This window comes from Macrobrachium nipponense, chromosome 7 (assembly GCF_015104395.2).
Source record: "Macrobrachium nipponense isolate FS-2020 chromosome 7, ASM1510439v2, whole genome shotgun sequence".
In the NCBI taxonomy this organism is placed as follows: Eukaryota; Metazoa; Arthropoda; class Malacostraca; order Decapoda; family Palaemonidae; genus Macrobrachium; species Macrobrachium nipponense.
The window spans coordinates 56,225,085-56,241,822 of NC_061109.1; the positions used below are offsets into that span (position 1 = coordinate 56,225,085).

The 16,738-nt window shown below is 36.1% G+C and overlaps 1 protein-coding gene and 1 long non-coding RNA gene across 2 annotated transcripts in view; one reads left to right on the top strand and one right to left on the bottom strand.

Annotated features, from left to right (window-relative positions):
- The window catches only part of LOC135217177 (uncharacterized), a 22,669-nt gene extending 22,500 nt beyond the window's left edge, over positions 1–169 (bottom strand). Inside the window, exon 1 of the long non-coding RNA XR_010315072.1 lies at positions 1–169. This exon is cut by the window's left edge and continues 10 nt beyond it. This is a non-coding gene — a long non-coding RNA (uncharacterized LOC135217177).
- Positions 1–16,738, top strand: part of LOC135217610 (prolyl 4-hydroxylase subunit alpha-1-like) — a 132,229-nt gene that overhangs the window by 29,396 nt on the left and 86,095 nt on the right. The window lies entirely within an intron of this gene.

Here is a 16,738-nt window from a genome sequence, read left to right on the forward strand (position 1 = left end):
ATATTCCATTCCTCGTCCTAGGGATATTCCAGAATTCGAGAAACACTACAACAAATGAAATATTCCGAAATTTGAGGATCACTTCCACGAAAATACTGTCGCGCGGATTATAGCGACGACTGATCAACGTTCACGCAGTTCGTGCTTGTCTACAAATAATGAGCGCCAGTCTCTCTGTGGTACTGATTCCTGGTTCACCGGCTGTGTTCCCTGTTAAACACCTTAATTATTACCATTTGGGAACATATGTGGCTGATTCAAAGTTAGAAAATCGCGTGTTCCATTTCCACACTCGCGGATGCGTCAACGCATCACTTTGCAATCTTACACATAGATATACATAAAGACATATGAATACTTATGAATACTTACATACATACATACGTATACAGCGGAGGAAAAATGAAAACCTGGGTGTAAATCTTAACTGGTTTCGAAGTTCCAAACCGCTGGCAACCAAATTACAAACTGCAAAGCGACCTCACACCTTTCCCTTAGTCCAATAATTTTACTTAAAATCTATACATATGTTTGTTTGTTTGTTTTTATGGTGTTTTTACGTTGCATGGAACCAGTGGTTATTCAGCAACGGGACAAACGGCTTTACGTAACTTCCGAACCAGGTCGAGAGTGAACTTATATACTTATGAATATTTCTTTTGAAATTAATGAATAGATTTTGTGCATGCCTCAACTGCCATTCATGTGTTGCCGAAAGCATTCTTTTAATCGACTTTAATCTACGTCTCTTTCCAGCACATCGTAGAATAAACTGTCGCTTTTTTCCCCTCCCAAATTAATTACATAAATCTTTCCACTTTTCATAGCTGACACATTTCTTGCGTTGTTATATTCTTTTTCCAAATTTTTCAGTTTGACAAATACAAAAGTTGTCCCAGGACTTAAATGGAATTATATATATATATATATATATATATATATATATATATATATACTATATATATATATATATATATATATATATATATAGTCACACATTACTGCGCTCAAGATAAGCTGCTTCCACTCCCTTTGGGTGGAATTTGGGACGTTACGTGATCTTTGGGTGGGAAATGTGAATGAGCGCAGATTCAGCATTGAAGGGCTGGGAATCGGGGAAGAAGATGCAATGTACAGATTTTATCTGGTGGAATTTTATCTACCTTTTATCCAGTCAGAGACGCAAATGCACGAAAGATCAAATTCCTCTATATCATTTGTCTTTTTTTATTTCTCTTTCCCAGAAAAAGTTGCTAAAGACGCGAGAGGTTTTTACTTAACGATGTATAATGGAGTTCTGATTGTCAACGACAATGCTACATTGATAATATGTGTATATATTATACACGTGTAAATATATTACATTTATATACATATATACATGTGCGTGTGTGTATGTATGTATGAATCTATGATTATAATACCATAGTAATAATTTCAAAAATATTGCGCGTCTACTCAGAATTTTGGAACTAATGTAGCATTTAAGACTAGCAAAAGAATGAAACATGTAATTTTAAAGAAATCTCCCTACAATACTGAATGATGTGTATATATATATACATATTTATATATATATACACATCATTCAGTATTGTAGGGAGATTTCTTTAAAATTACATGTTTCATTCTTTTGCTAGTCTTAAATGCTACATTAGTTCCAAATTCTGAGTAGACGCGCAATATTTTTGAAATTATTACTATGGTATTATAATCATAGATTCATACATACATACACACACGCACATGTATATATGTATATAAGTATATTTACACTTTATATATATACACATATTATCAATGTAGCATTGTCGTTGACAATCAGAACTCCATTATACATCGTTAAGTAAAAACCTCTCGCGTCTTAAGCAACTTTTTCTGGGAAAGAGAAATAAAAAAAGACAAATGATATAGAGGAATTTGATCTTTCGTGCATTTGCGTCTCTGACTGGATAAAAGGTAGATAAAATTCCACCAGACTATTCTTTATAATTGCCCGAATCATTTTCATGTTTCAGGATGGTTCAGATCATATGACTATCCACTGCGTCAGTCCGATAATCAATAATTGGCGTCTAAAAAAATTAACAAAGCGAATGGCTTCTAAAAGTAGTGTTAATGTTAATACAAACAATGTTATTAACGCAAGAAGCGACCTAATCACCTATAGAAAATCTAATGGTTATTACAACGCGTTCCGAAGCCAGAACTCCGTAGGGGGTAATGCCGTCAGTGCAACTCATGCGGTGCACTGTAAGCATTACATAAGGTTCATTGCAGAGTACTTTTGGTCCCCTTTCGTTCCTTTTATTGTACCTCCTTTCATATTTCTGTCTTCCATCTTACTTTCCAACCTCATCTTACAATTGATTCATAGTGCAACTGCGAGGTTTTCCTCCTGCTAACCCTTTCAAACTTTTACTGTCAATTCCCGTTTCAGTCCAAAGCCAGATGTTGCTTTGCCTCTACGTGGGAGGAATATCAGGTGTTGGCAAAGTGCCACGTGCAACTGTCAGCCGCCGCAATAGGTTATCGAGCAAGAGCGATTCTGGGCCAAGGTAACTCATCAAAACAACTGTAAAATGAAAACGTGTTGTGTTCATAAGCTTCAAAGAGTACAACAGTAGTCAGGGGTAACTAACCGGGAAATATATATATATATATATATATATATATATATATATATATATATATATATATATATATATATGAATAACTTGATCACGAAGTATAAAACGTGATGCTATGTATAAATAAAGGTTTTTTTGCCACGAAGGAAAAAAATGAAAAAAACGAGTTGGCCGAGTACTTTCGGTCCTATTCGGACCCTTTTCTGAGTAAAGGGTCCGAATAGGACCGAAAGTACTCGCCCACTCGTTTTTTCATTTTTTTCCTTCGTGGCAAAAAAACCTTTATATATATATATATATATATATATATATATATATATATATATATATATATTAGTTAAAAGCAATTGCTTTAGTGGTATCAATAAGTTTCTTGCAGGTATCTTCATACCGACGAAGTATTTTCGATACTTGTTCGTCAATTCTGGTGAAAAATACGCAGACTTCCTTCTTCCATTTATTGAATTCTGTCGCGACAACTGTGTGTGTGTGTGTGTGTGTGTGTGTGTATCTATGTATGTATATGTAAATATGTATAATATTTATATATATATATATAGTATATATATATATATATATATATATCAATTCAAGCTACAAATGTCCTTTAATATCTAAATTCACTCTACCTCCCAAATGATATATTTTCATATATGTACCGAAGGGGAATTTTTAAGTTGATAACATTTCGTCCCCCCATGGGATCGAACCACCGTCCAGGTGGACGGGGACGAAATCAGGACAGTCAGTGACGCTATCCAATCAGCCAACAGAGACGCTATAAGTTCATATCGATTCTGACCTTACAAATCACCCTCGATCTGGGTGCTTTCGTAATTAGAATCGATATGAAACCCTGTCTACCATGTTGGCCAATTCGAGCGTTTGACAGCACGTAGCCTTTTGTTATGAATAATTATCACATCGAACCGTGATCCATTTATATATCAATTCAAGCTACAAATGTCCTTTAATATCTAAATTCACTTTACCTCCCAAATGATATATTTTCATATATTTGTACCGAAGGGGAATTTTTGTAAGTTTGATTAACAATTTTCGTCCCCCCATGGGATCGAACCACCGTCCAAGTGGACGGGGACGAAATCAGGACAGTCAGTGACGCTATAAGTTCATATCGATTCTGACCTTACAAATCACCCTCGATCTGGGTGCTTTCGTAATTAGAATCGATATGAAACCCCATCTACCATGTTGGCCAATTCGAGCGTTTGACAGCACGTAGCCTTTTGTTATGAATAATTATCACATCGAACCGTGATCCATTTATATATCAATTCAAGCTACAAATGTCCTTTAATATTTAAATTCACTTTACCTCCCAAATGATATATTTTCATATATGTACTGAAGGGGAATTTTTAAGTTGATAACAATTTCGTCCCCCCATGGGATCGAACCACCGTCCAAGTGGACGGGGACGAAATCAGGAGAGTCAGTGACGCTATCCAATCAGCCAACAGAGACGCTATAAGTTCATATCGATTCTGACCTTACAAATCACCCTCGATCTGGGTGCTTTCGTAATTAGAATCGATATGAAACCCCGTCTACCATGTTGGCCAATTCGAGCGTTTGACAGCACGTAGCCTTTTGTTATGAATAATTATCACATCGAACCGTGATCCATTTATATATCAATTCAAGCTACAAATGTCCTTTAATATCTAAATTCACTTTACCTCCCAAATGATATATTTTCATATATGTACCGAAGGGGAATTTTTAAGTTGATAACAATTTCGTCCCCCATGATGGGATCGAACCACCGTCCAAGTGGACGGGGACGAAATCAGGAGAGTCAGTGACGCTATCCAATCAGCCAACAGAGACGCTATAAGTTCATATCGATTCTGACCTTACAAATCACCCTCGATCTGGGTGCTTTCGTAATTAGAATCGATATGAAACCCCGTCTACCATGTTGGCCAATTCGGGGTTTCATATCGATTCTAATTACGAAAGCATCCAGATCGAGGGTGATTTGTAAGGTCAGAATCGATATGAACTTATAGCGTCTCTGTTGGCTGATTGGATAGCGTCACTGACTGTCCTGATTTCGTCCCCGTCCACCTGGATGGTGGTTCGATCCCATGGGGGGACGAAATTGTTATCAACTTAAAAATTCCCCTTCGGTACATATATGAAAATATATCATTTGAGAGGTAAAGTGAATTTAGATATTAAAGGACATTTGTAGCTTGAATTGATATATAAATGGATCACGGTTCGATGTGATAATTATTCATAACAAAAGGCTACGTGCTGTCAAACGCTCGAATTGGCCAACATGGTAGACGGGGTTTCATATCGATTCTAATTACAAAAGCACCCAGATCGAGGGTGATTTGTAAGGTCAGAATCGATATGAACTTATAGCGTCTCTTTGGTTGGCTGATTGGATAGCGTCACTGACTGTCCTGATTTCGTCCCCGTCCACCTGGACGGTGGTTTCGATCCCATGGGGGACGAAATTGTTTATCAACTTAAAAATTCCCCTTCGGTACATATATGAAAATATATCATTTGGGAGGTAAAGTGAATTTAGATATTAAAGGACATTTGTAGCTTGAATTGATATATAAATGGATCACGGTTCGATGTGATAATTATTCATAACAAAAGGCTACGTGCTGTCAAACGCTCGAATTGGCCAACATGGTAGACGGGGTTTCATATCGATTCTAATTACGAAAGCACCCAGATCGAGGGTGATTTGTAAGGTCAGAATCGATATGAACTTATAGCGTCTCTGTTGGCTGATTGGATAGCGTCACTGACTGTCCTGATTTCGTCCCCGTCCACCTGGACGGTGGTTCGATCCCATGGGGGGACGAAATTGTTATCAACTTAAAAATTCCCCTTCGGTACATATATGAAAATATATCATTTGGGAGGTAAAGTGAATTTAGATATTAAAGGACATTTGTAGCTTGAATTGATATATAAATGGATCACGGTCGATGTGATAATTATTCATATATATATATATATATGCAGGTGTTTTCAGATCAGCGTTTATACAGGTGTACGAACTGGTTAAGCTGGCTTATTACTAGTCTATAAAAACGTGGCAGTTCATGTGTGTGTGTGTGTGTATGTATATATATAATGTATGTGTATATATATATATATATATATATATATATATATATATACACATCTGCAAATACATATGCATATAATATAATTTATAGTATATATATTGTGACGAAGCGTCCAAATATCTGGTCACTACACTTACCAATCAAAAATAATTGTTACCACACAACAGCCAGACACCTGAATCTTCAACACAAATACGACTGATTACTCTAACGGCAACAGTGTCCTTGAAACTTGAAAATCATGCAAGAAATCAGAATAAGTCCATGAAATCAGGTGTGAGGTGATCATATGAGATTAAATTATTTAAAAGGCATCACTCTATCAACAACTTTATGTCTAAATATTTCTCTGGTTCTAACTCACTTCAAAAAAATTAGAGGAAAGCAGCACAATTTGTAAATGATAATCTAGAACGAGAAGCAAATGATTAGTCTTGTTAGAATTGCCTAGCAAAGACACTTCAGTTAACTTCCTGTCACTCATGTCTTTCCTGCGCTTTATCTTACACAAATATCCACTCGTTCTTCTTTTTCGAAAGTTAATTTTTTACGTATATTTTGCTTTTTTTACACTTACGAAAATATAAAGATTTTTGCGTATGAAAATCCTTTCCTGTGGTTTATCTTCCTCTAATATACAATCATTGTTCATTTTGGAAAATTTAAATAGTTTTTACGTATGTTTTGCATATTTTCTTTACACTTTTATGAGTATAGAAATCACTGTATAGCAATAGGTATTCGCTCTGGTGATTGGGGGATTGTGAACAATATCTGTTCAGGTCTATAAGTAAAAAAGTATGCTTAATTCAGTAAATTCATCAGAATTTCTTTGGTTTTCTATAAACATGAAAACAATATTAACGCTGACAGTGATTCATAAAGTTAAGGAAAAATGTAGCATGTATTAAATTGTTAAGTCACCCTTTAAATATCGTTTTCTTTTATAGTTTTGTGACTAGTTTTCTTTGCATGGTTGCAGTATAATCAGAAATTAATGTAGTACAGAATTTTCAGTGTTTGATTTCTCAGTTCTTCTTCCTAGCTTAAACTCATTTTTATATGGGGTCGCCATTGCGAATGAGTCGTCTCCATCGATTTCTGTCCTGTGCCTCGTTCTCATTTATACCTTTCAATACCATATCTTCCCCCACACAATCACGCCCATCTCTTTCTTGGTCTTCCCTTCTTCCTTCTACCCCGGACTTCCATTTCCATCGTATGTCTTCCAACATGACGTTCCTCCCTTCGTAACAGGTGTCCATACCATCGAAGCCTTCCTTCCTGTATTTTCTTCTATAGTTCCACTACCTTTGTCGATCCTCTTATATACTCATTCCTAATCCTATCTTCCCTTGTTACTCCCGACATCCATCTCCACATTCTCATTTCTGCTACATCCATCTTCTTCTCCTCTATTTTCCTCATACTTGCTGTTTCTGTTCCATATAACATTGCTGGTCTGACCACCGTCCTATGAAACTTTCCTTAATTTCAGAGTGACCTTCTTGTCACAGAAGACCCCTGATGCAGACCTCCAGTTTATCCATCCTGCCTGAATTCGGTGTCTCACCTCTTGGTTCATGCTTCCACTATCCTCTAATACGGGCCCTAAGTATAAAACAACTTTTGCCCCCTCCAATGAATATGTGATTAAAATTGTTAAGTGTGTAAAAACAAAGCATTCGACATTTGTCCTGTCTCACACTATATCTGTGTTGTAATTCTGGTGTCCAGTCCCTTCCAGATTGTCCAAGATAAAAACACTTGCAGTTCATGCAAGGAACCCCGTAAATGCAGCCCTGAGAAACTTTGGGAGAATTCCTTATTAGTGTGTTTTTTTAGTTTATTTGAAAATTTAAAAACAACATTAATATTAAAATTCTTGCAAAAACTTGGAACCCTCCGTAAGAGGTCATTATATGGTAAAACGAGCACATTATCATTATTAAAAAAAAAGCCATTCTCGAGTTACAGAATAAAATGTTTTTTGGCTGCTTTTTAAAGCACATTCAATAAAATATTAGGGTATTTTAATTTTTCTGATATGTTGAAAATATTTTCAAACTCTTCAAACTTTTCCCGGATTTGATTCATAAAACCTTGACCTAAGCTTGGATGTCGTGTAGATGCGGCACCACCCTGCCACACCTTTCCATGCTAGGTTCTGGTATCTAACCATGAAGACGTAAAATTGTCTGAAATCTGAAGAATTGAAATCATTTAGTAAACTGCTTTGATAAAAAAAGTAGGGTGAAGATAATCTAGTTTCTAATCACCTAAATAAATCATACTAACTCCCAATGTCTAGCCCAGACTCACCGATGAAAATAAATGAAACAGTGCGATAAGAAAAAAAAACTGTTATTGGTTCCTCAAGTGATGGCAGATTAACTCGGCCTTGTCCCGGAACGGCCTCTTTCTTCTGGATAGCCCTGGGGAGGGATAAGTAGGATTTTATGACTGGATTAAAGAACCCCGAATTGTGGGTAGAAGTTTGGAAGCGTAGCTAATGACACCCATATTGTGTACAGTGTTTCTGTGTGCACTATAAGTCAAATTATATACATGACACTCATCATACTCATATATATATATTGTTCTTTTTCTGTAGTGTTGTTAGAGTTCTCTAACGTTATTTTTTATCATTGTCAAAATTGTTAGGTTTGAATTTCTGTATATGGCATCAGTGTTCAAAGGAGCGTAAAGCAGAATACAAAGAAAAGTTCTCTCTCTCTCTCTCTCTCTCTCGACTCCTCTCTATCTCTCATCTCTCTCTCTCTCTCTCTCTCTCTCTCTCTACACGACTTAGACTCAAGGGTAATTTGATTAAGAAAATGGTGATAGAGATAATTTCATCATCTGTTTTTATAGATTTTCCTTTATCGATGTAATGAAACTTTCACCGTTGTCAAATACGAAATCTTAGGACCGGAAATTACTGGCAACCCTTTCCGAATCATTACACATATTCATACTTTATTGTCTTTACCTTGTTTACCCTCTGTTTTCGTTTTCATCACTATAACTGTCGGATGAATTTTCAGCAATGTTTGTTGTGTAAGAATTTTGTACATAACTTTCGTTTAGAATATGGTACTGGTGCATTGTTTCATAAATGAAAGTTTGCGCGTTCTACATCTAACATCTTGTTCTGTAACGTTCCAGTACATTTTTTTTATATATTTCAGTGGGAAAAATGTCAATAAATTACAATTACGTACTTATCGTTTTTTCATTTGCGCTAGAGCTGGAAAGGAAACAGAAGAAAACAACCCACGACCGATGGTAAGTTGGCTTAGAAGGATTATAGCCCCTCTACCCCTTGCGTTGAAAGACCAAAATTCCGTGTAAATGAACGACCAGCCAGCAGCGTGTTGTCTCGCTACATAGCGACTCCGCCAAGTGATTGGCGAATTCCCGCATTAGATATAGAAAATCAGGAAAATTATGATAAAAGGGGTTCGGGAGGAAGTGTTTTTGTTTGGATAAGGTCGACAACACTTCCTCGGACCTAGAGAGAATACATTAGAGAGGATTACCTTAAAAGAAGGGCAGGAAAAATCAATCGTATATATACGTACTAAACGTCATGTTGAAAACATCCGCTCCCCGTATATATACGTACTAAACGGCTCAGGTAGCGTTGGCGTGCTACATATATATACGTACTAAACGGTTAAAGGGTTAAATCAGAGTCGGAGCTACAAAAATATATATGTTTATTCAAAGTAAAGTACAAGATGAATAATTAATGTTCTTACAGGGTAATCAATGGAATGATAATAGTTCAAGTCTCACAGACAACTAACTCAGATAACCCCTCGGTATTTAAATGTCTTAATCAGTAATTAGTCACACCAATTATCTCTTCTCCAAAATGCAGTCCCCTCACTAGGACACTTGGTCCCCTCAATAGAACCGCCTGTTTAAAAGACAGGAGAACACACTAGTTAGCACACACAATTATAAAGATAAAGTCAAAAGATTAAATGAAACAGAACATCTTACAAAATGTCAAAACAAGCCATCCCTTTGGCTAAATTATAATAACTCACCCATTGCAGCCTGGAACATCACACACTTTAACAATTATAACTTTCGCAAAGCTATCCCAGCATTCTGACTTTTCTCCCGTAGCTGTCTCCCTAGTTCTTGGCTAAACCATGGCGTTATGAAAGGACATAGTTCGTACACATACACATGAATTCACACTCTTCGTCAACGCCTCAAATAACTGGTCACAGCCAGTTTTCAAAGGCACCTTGAGCAAGCCCTCACGAACTCACATACCCACAGAACGAACATTGACCTGCTTAAGTAAGCTTCTTAGTGTCACACCATCCCAGAAAAGATTTATCAGCTTTCTTAAGGTTGTCGCTCGGACTCTGTCTTCATGGGAAGTTAAAAACAATGAATCTGCACATTCCAAAAAAGTCACAGCACATCACATTATAATGGCATACTAAACATATTATTAATAATAGCCCTCTTTTATGTAACAGATGCTCGGCCACTTACCCTGGCTAGCCCTACCTAGCCATAGCTCACATAAAACAGCTTATATATATAAAAAAACACATTGGCCGGCTCAAGACACAAAATATAGCAATAACTGCACGTCTCTGGCATTATAAAGTAATGTCTATCACACTTCATCTCCAATAACAATTGGGCGTACACATTTTTTTCTGCATCTTGGATTCTTGAATATCCCTCTTTGTCTGCAACTTCCTGCACAGACGTAGCACGCTGTAGGAAGGCGAAACTTCCCCCAGCAGAAGATGTCCAACGGCTTCTGTAGACTAAAAGCGCTATAGAACTCTGTAGACTCGTTCTCTCGTAATTAGGCAGACGACAGCAACATCTCTGCAACGGCTGGTGGGCGTCTTGCTAGCATCGGGGCGGAACGACGATTATGGTGTGTTTAAGTATGTCAGTCAAGTCATCGGTCAATCAAAAAGAAATTATCCCCAGACATACTACTTCTATCAAATAATGACCTCAAAAATTCAGAAATACTAACTGAACGTCTCCCAATTAACTCCATTTAATAGAACCACTAAATCATAAGTCATTATCACAACTCGCAAATAAAAAAAAGTATTAAGTTCTTCTAACTTAATTCTCCAAACTCACACACCAGCACACACAATCCAAAACTCACAGCAACTCCACGACTTCTGCACTCACATTTCAAACTCGAATTCTCACAAGTAACAAAAAAAAAAAAAAGTAATGAGCCCAAGAAAAAAAAAACACTGTAACAAGCACAGACCCAATAATCAAAAAAAGTTCTCTCAAGCTCTATTTCAACAACCCACAAAATCAGTAAAAATTCTCCAATGTTTAACAGCAAAAATCCCTCACTTCTCATATAATTAATCTCAAAACGCCCACTTATGCAAATCACAACCCCAATAAATTACATCTCCCGTCCAAAAAGAAATGCTATTTAAGCTCAATCCCCAGTTACATCTCTCGTAGGAAAAGGAAAAAAAAGAAAGAAAAAAAAAAAAAAAACAAAAAAAAAAGATAACGAGAAGTGAACTTCCCCATCACAAAGCACATAATATAGCATGATATACATAACCCCGCATTTTCCCAACAAATGCAATATACATAGTTACGGAATTTTTGACATCGCAACTTTCCAAACTATCAGACACGGCCAGAAAGCAACCTCTTACATGTGCACTTTCATGAAAAGCTATGGTCAACATTTCCAGATATCGCAAAAACTCTGAGCAATCACCAGTGGAGGAAAAGAGTTAGCACGCCGGACTCATCACAGTACTGTCAGCAAAAAATCCACCTGCGGACACGTGTGCTCGAACTGCAGCATAAAAATGTCTAGTCAGACTCACAACTTCAGAAACTCATGATTCTCAAAAAAAGGTTCTATACTGACATGATATCAGTACATTTCACAAAATTCTCTCCAGGATATATCTAAGGTGTTCAAAAATTGTCTTAAAGACGTAACTTTCACATGATACTGCTCAATTATAAAAAATTCTATTATCACCTATTCGGGCTAAAAAAAAACTATGATAAACTCGTAATTTGGCAATTATAAGCCTCCAAAAAATAACATCTCCATAGGACCACAATGCAGTAATGCCACTCGCTTCCAATTAGTCATGAAACCAAAAAGAAACACAGAACTCTTCTCTTGGCTCGAAAGAACTCCCAGAGAAAAAAAAGTCATAACCACAAAAAAAGGTCACCCCCAATGATTAATGCCACCTCCTTATATATACAAATATATAAATCACCATCTTAATAATAAAACCACCCCAGTGATGAAAATATTTCCTCCATTTAATTAATAACCACACCACCATATTCCCTCTAATTTCACCAATAACCACTGTGTTAATAAAACCACCACTCCAGCAATAAAAAATATTCACCTCTGTTTCACCAATAACTCCATGTGGAATAAAACAAGTCTCCAAAGAATAATATATCTCCAAGCAGGATAATCAAAAATGAAACCCCATCTCCAAAAAAATGCACTCAAAGCACCAAGCTGACACACTCATAAATATTGCCTCATGTCTCCTAAAAAAGGTGTCTCCATTTGCAACAAAGATGGCTACAAAATAATTGAACTAAACATAGCTCTCACTACCATAGGCAAATATCAAATGGCCAAAATATTATATATCCAATATATTATATATCTCAAATGATATCTCCAATTCTCCAGAGAATAACTCAATGTTATAGTCAAAGACTATAAACTCTATGCTTAGCATAACTGCTGAAAAAGGGCAAAAACTCGGCAAATAAAATTGTCCAGAAAATTCTAGAAAAAAATCACCAATGTGCCACAACTCATTATAACAACACTCCAAATTCAAAATGTCTAAGCAAAGACTTCTCTAAATGCACTACGACACAGACCACTAGAAACTTAGCCAAGTTTCCTATCTCTGGCAAAATTGTCACAAATACAACAAATGTATTGTGCAAGAAACCCATAGTTTCTGGAACACAAATATCCAGAAAAAAAAAATGTATTGCCATTACATATGCATTCAAAAAATGCAAAATTCTCTCTGCAGCATCAAACAGCTGAAATCACAAACACGTTCCCGAACAATGACTCTAAGTCACGAACTGAGATATTAAAAAAAAAATTCACACAAACTGGAGAGAAAAATAAATTTAAATTTCACCCATGATAAAAAAAAAAACTTGTGTCAGCGATGGCTAACTTCCAAAAAGGGAAACAGAAAAATTAACGGCACTGTTAACTATCCCCGTGACTCACGTAGATGTCAAGCAATTATCTGCTGAACTCATAAAAAACAAGAAAAAAGAAAAACAAAAAAAATGTGTCTTTAGTTCCTCCCAAATTAAAAAAAAAAAACACCACCACCATTGAAAGCATTACAACACCCACATTAGTATATATATAAAAAACACCAGTATTAGTATAAAAAACATCACTAATGCTAATGCTTGCCCATTCACCAAAAATTCAGCACAAAATTCACCAGAAGTTTAGCAAAATTCAGCACAATTCACCAAAAACTCAGCCAGATTCATCACCCATGAACTACTGACATATTCTCCAAAGTCACAGAAACTCAATAAATAATTAACCACAAAACTTCTCCCATAATTCATTGTAATAATTCTCCATAATATAATTATCTATAATATATTTAAAGTAATCTCCCATGAAATATCTCAAATCTCTCGTAAAATATGTCTCAAGTAATGATAATTCTACTTAAGTAACCCCCCGTAAAATATCTCAAGTAAGGGCATTAATATTGCCAATCCCCAGTATACACCAAATACAACACGAGGCACCCATCCACCACCAATGGCAACACCACCTGATAACACCAGTCAGCAATCATCATCAGTCAACGCCACCGGGCAATCACCAATTGACATCAGTCATCACCACTCATCACCAATTAGCACCATTTTAAAGTAATCTCTCCAACACCAAGCAAATCTCCATTAAAAAAAAATAATCACTATGACCCCATTATATTTGTGCCTTCCAAAGCATAAGGAAAACTTACACCACATCCCATATGTACGTCCATTTCTTTTCTCTTCATTCAAGAGAAGAAAATCTCTTTTTAAAAAAACCCTACGGGCATCTCACATCATCAACAATCATTATCAGCTGGTGTCCTGTGGCATTGGAAATTCATTATCCAAGGGCAAATTCTTCCCCCCAATACCCTGACACAAAGAAAAAAAAGAGTTCACCCCCCACTAAAAAAAAAAAAAAAAGTTTCACCCTCCTCTGAGCGTTGGAACACACCCCCTGAATAGTGTTTGAGTACCCTCCGAGGCAGACCACTACTACCCTCCCCTTGCAATACCCCTGTGGGTCGGTCAGCAGAAATTACGCTGAGCGCGTAAGAACGAGTGGGCGCTCTTTGTCCAAGCAAAAAATGCAATTCAAGCACAGTTTCACATGTATGAAAACCTTTCATACACACATATGTGTTAAACAAAAATGAATGCGTCTCTTCTAAACATGTGCCAATAAAAAAAAAAACATCACTTTCTGCTACTATGGTGAAAAAAATGTGGTATCCTAAACCAATCCCACAACTCACAAAATGATTAAAAAAAAAAAAAACCAGGACCATAAAACACATTTGTAACACTCACCGCTTCACAATGAAAGAAAACCCGGAATCTGCGCAATTATAAACACGCTAACACACAGACGCAGATGTCTCGGGAATGCACTCACAAGATCTCAGCTCTAACTGGCTGTGCCCAACCCTCGAGGCATCACGTTGGGCAAATTTGATAATTCCAGTAAAGTCCTTCCCTTCCCATTACCACAGTTAATGGACGAATATTTCTCATTCCCTCTCACCTAGCACTGAAATCAATTTTCCACAATCTCACAAAAGGCTTTATCGTTCTACCACCGCTTAGCCACCACTATTTTAATATTTGGTATGCGTTTAGCCAGTGCGTTAGGCGAACTGGTAACCCTCAGTCTCTTCTCTCTCTCTCTCTCTCTCTCTCTCTCTCTCTCTCGCTCTCCATTCCATCAGGTCATTAAATCAGAGTCGGAGCTACAAAAATATATACGTTTATTCAAAGTATAGTACTGGTTGAATAATTCTTGTTCTTACAGGGTAATTAATGGAATGATAATAGTTCAAGTCTCACAGACAACTAACTCAGATAACCCCCCGGTATTTAAATGTCTTAATCAGTAATTAGTCACACCAATTATCTCTTCTCCAAAATACAGTCCCCTCACTAGGACACTCGGTCCCCTCACTAGAACTGTCTGTTTAAAAGACAGAACACACTAGTGAGCACACACAATTATAAAGACAAAGTCAAAAGATAAAATGAAATAGAACATCTTTACAAAATGTCAAAACAAGCCATTCCTTTGGCTAAATTATAATAACTCACCCATTGCAGCCTGGAACATCAAACACTTTAACAATTATAACTTTCGCAGAGCTATCCAGGCATTCTGCCTTTTCTCCCGTAGCTGTCTCCCTAGTTCTTGGCTAAACCATGCCATTATGAATGGACATAGTTCATACACGTACACAGAAATTTACACTCTTCGTCAACGCCCCAAATAACTGGTCACAGCCAATTTTCAAAGGCACCTTGAACAAGCCCTCACGAACTCATATACCCACAGAACGAACATTGACTTGCTTAAGTAAGCTTCTTAGTGTCACACCATCCCAGAAAAGATTTATCAGCTTTCTTAAGGTTGGCGCTCGGACTCTGTCTTCATGGGAAGTTAAAAACAATGAATCTGCACATTCCAAAAAGTCACAGCACATCACATTATAATGGCATACTAAACATATTATTAATTATAGCCCTATTTTATGTAACATATTTATATATAATATATAATATATATAATATATATGAATATATATTATTTATATAATATATATATATGTATATAACATATATATATATATATGCAGATTATATATATATATATTCATTATATATATATATAATATATATAATATTATATAATATATATATATATAAATTATTATATATTATATTAATATAACTTATATTATATATATATATATATAATATATAAAATATATATTATATAATAATATAAAATATATATATATATATATAATATATAAAAAGATATATTATATATATAATATAAACATAAACTTAATATACATTTATAATATAAATAAAAATTCATATATATGATATATAAATATATATATATATATATATATATATATATATATATAATATATATATATATATATATATATATATATATATATATACAGTGGAACCTCAACTTATGAGTGAACCAACGTGCGAGTTTTCCAAGATATGAGCAGTCGCTCGGACAATTTTTTTATTTTGCTTCAGCACGCAAGCAGAATTTTAACGTACGAGTTCGAGGCGGGCGCAGCAGCTCTAAGTGTATATTTTCGAGGCTCGTGCAGCTCAGAGGGTATGAGTCAAAGCATCCCATCTCCGAGCCTTTCTCTCTCTCTCGCTGTCTACACATGGTAGAGTAACACTGAGATTCGTTGCGTGCACAGTTTTTTTGCATTTGTTTGTGATATTCTGTGAAATCGCAACTTCTAACTTTGTTGTAACCATGGCACCAAAGAAAACAAGTGGTAGTGCGAGTACCGAGAAGAGGAGGATGATGTCCCTCGAAATAAAGCTTGAAATCGCCGAGAAATATGAGCAAGGCATGCGAGTAAAGGAACTGGCCAAGCACTACAACCGTACATCATCAACGATCTGCAACATCTTAAAGCAGAAGGAGTTCCTAAAGAAAATTAAGCCAGCCAAAGGTGTCAAGATTATTTCAAAGTGCCGTAAAGATGTGCATGAGACGATGGAGAATCTGCTGTTGGTGTGGCTGACGGAAAAACAACTTGCCGAGGGAATAATCTGCGAGAAGGCGTGCAGTATTTTTTCAGATTTACAACAGCAAACCCC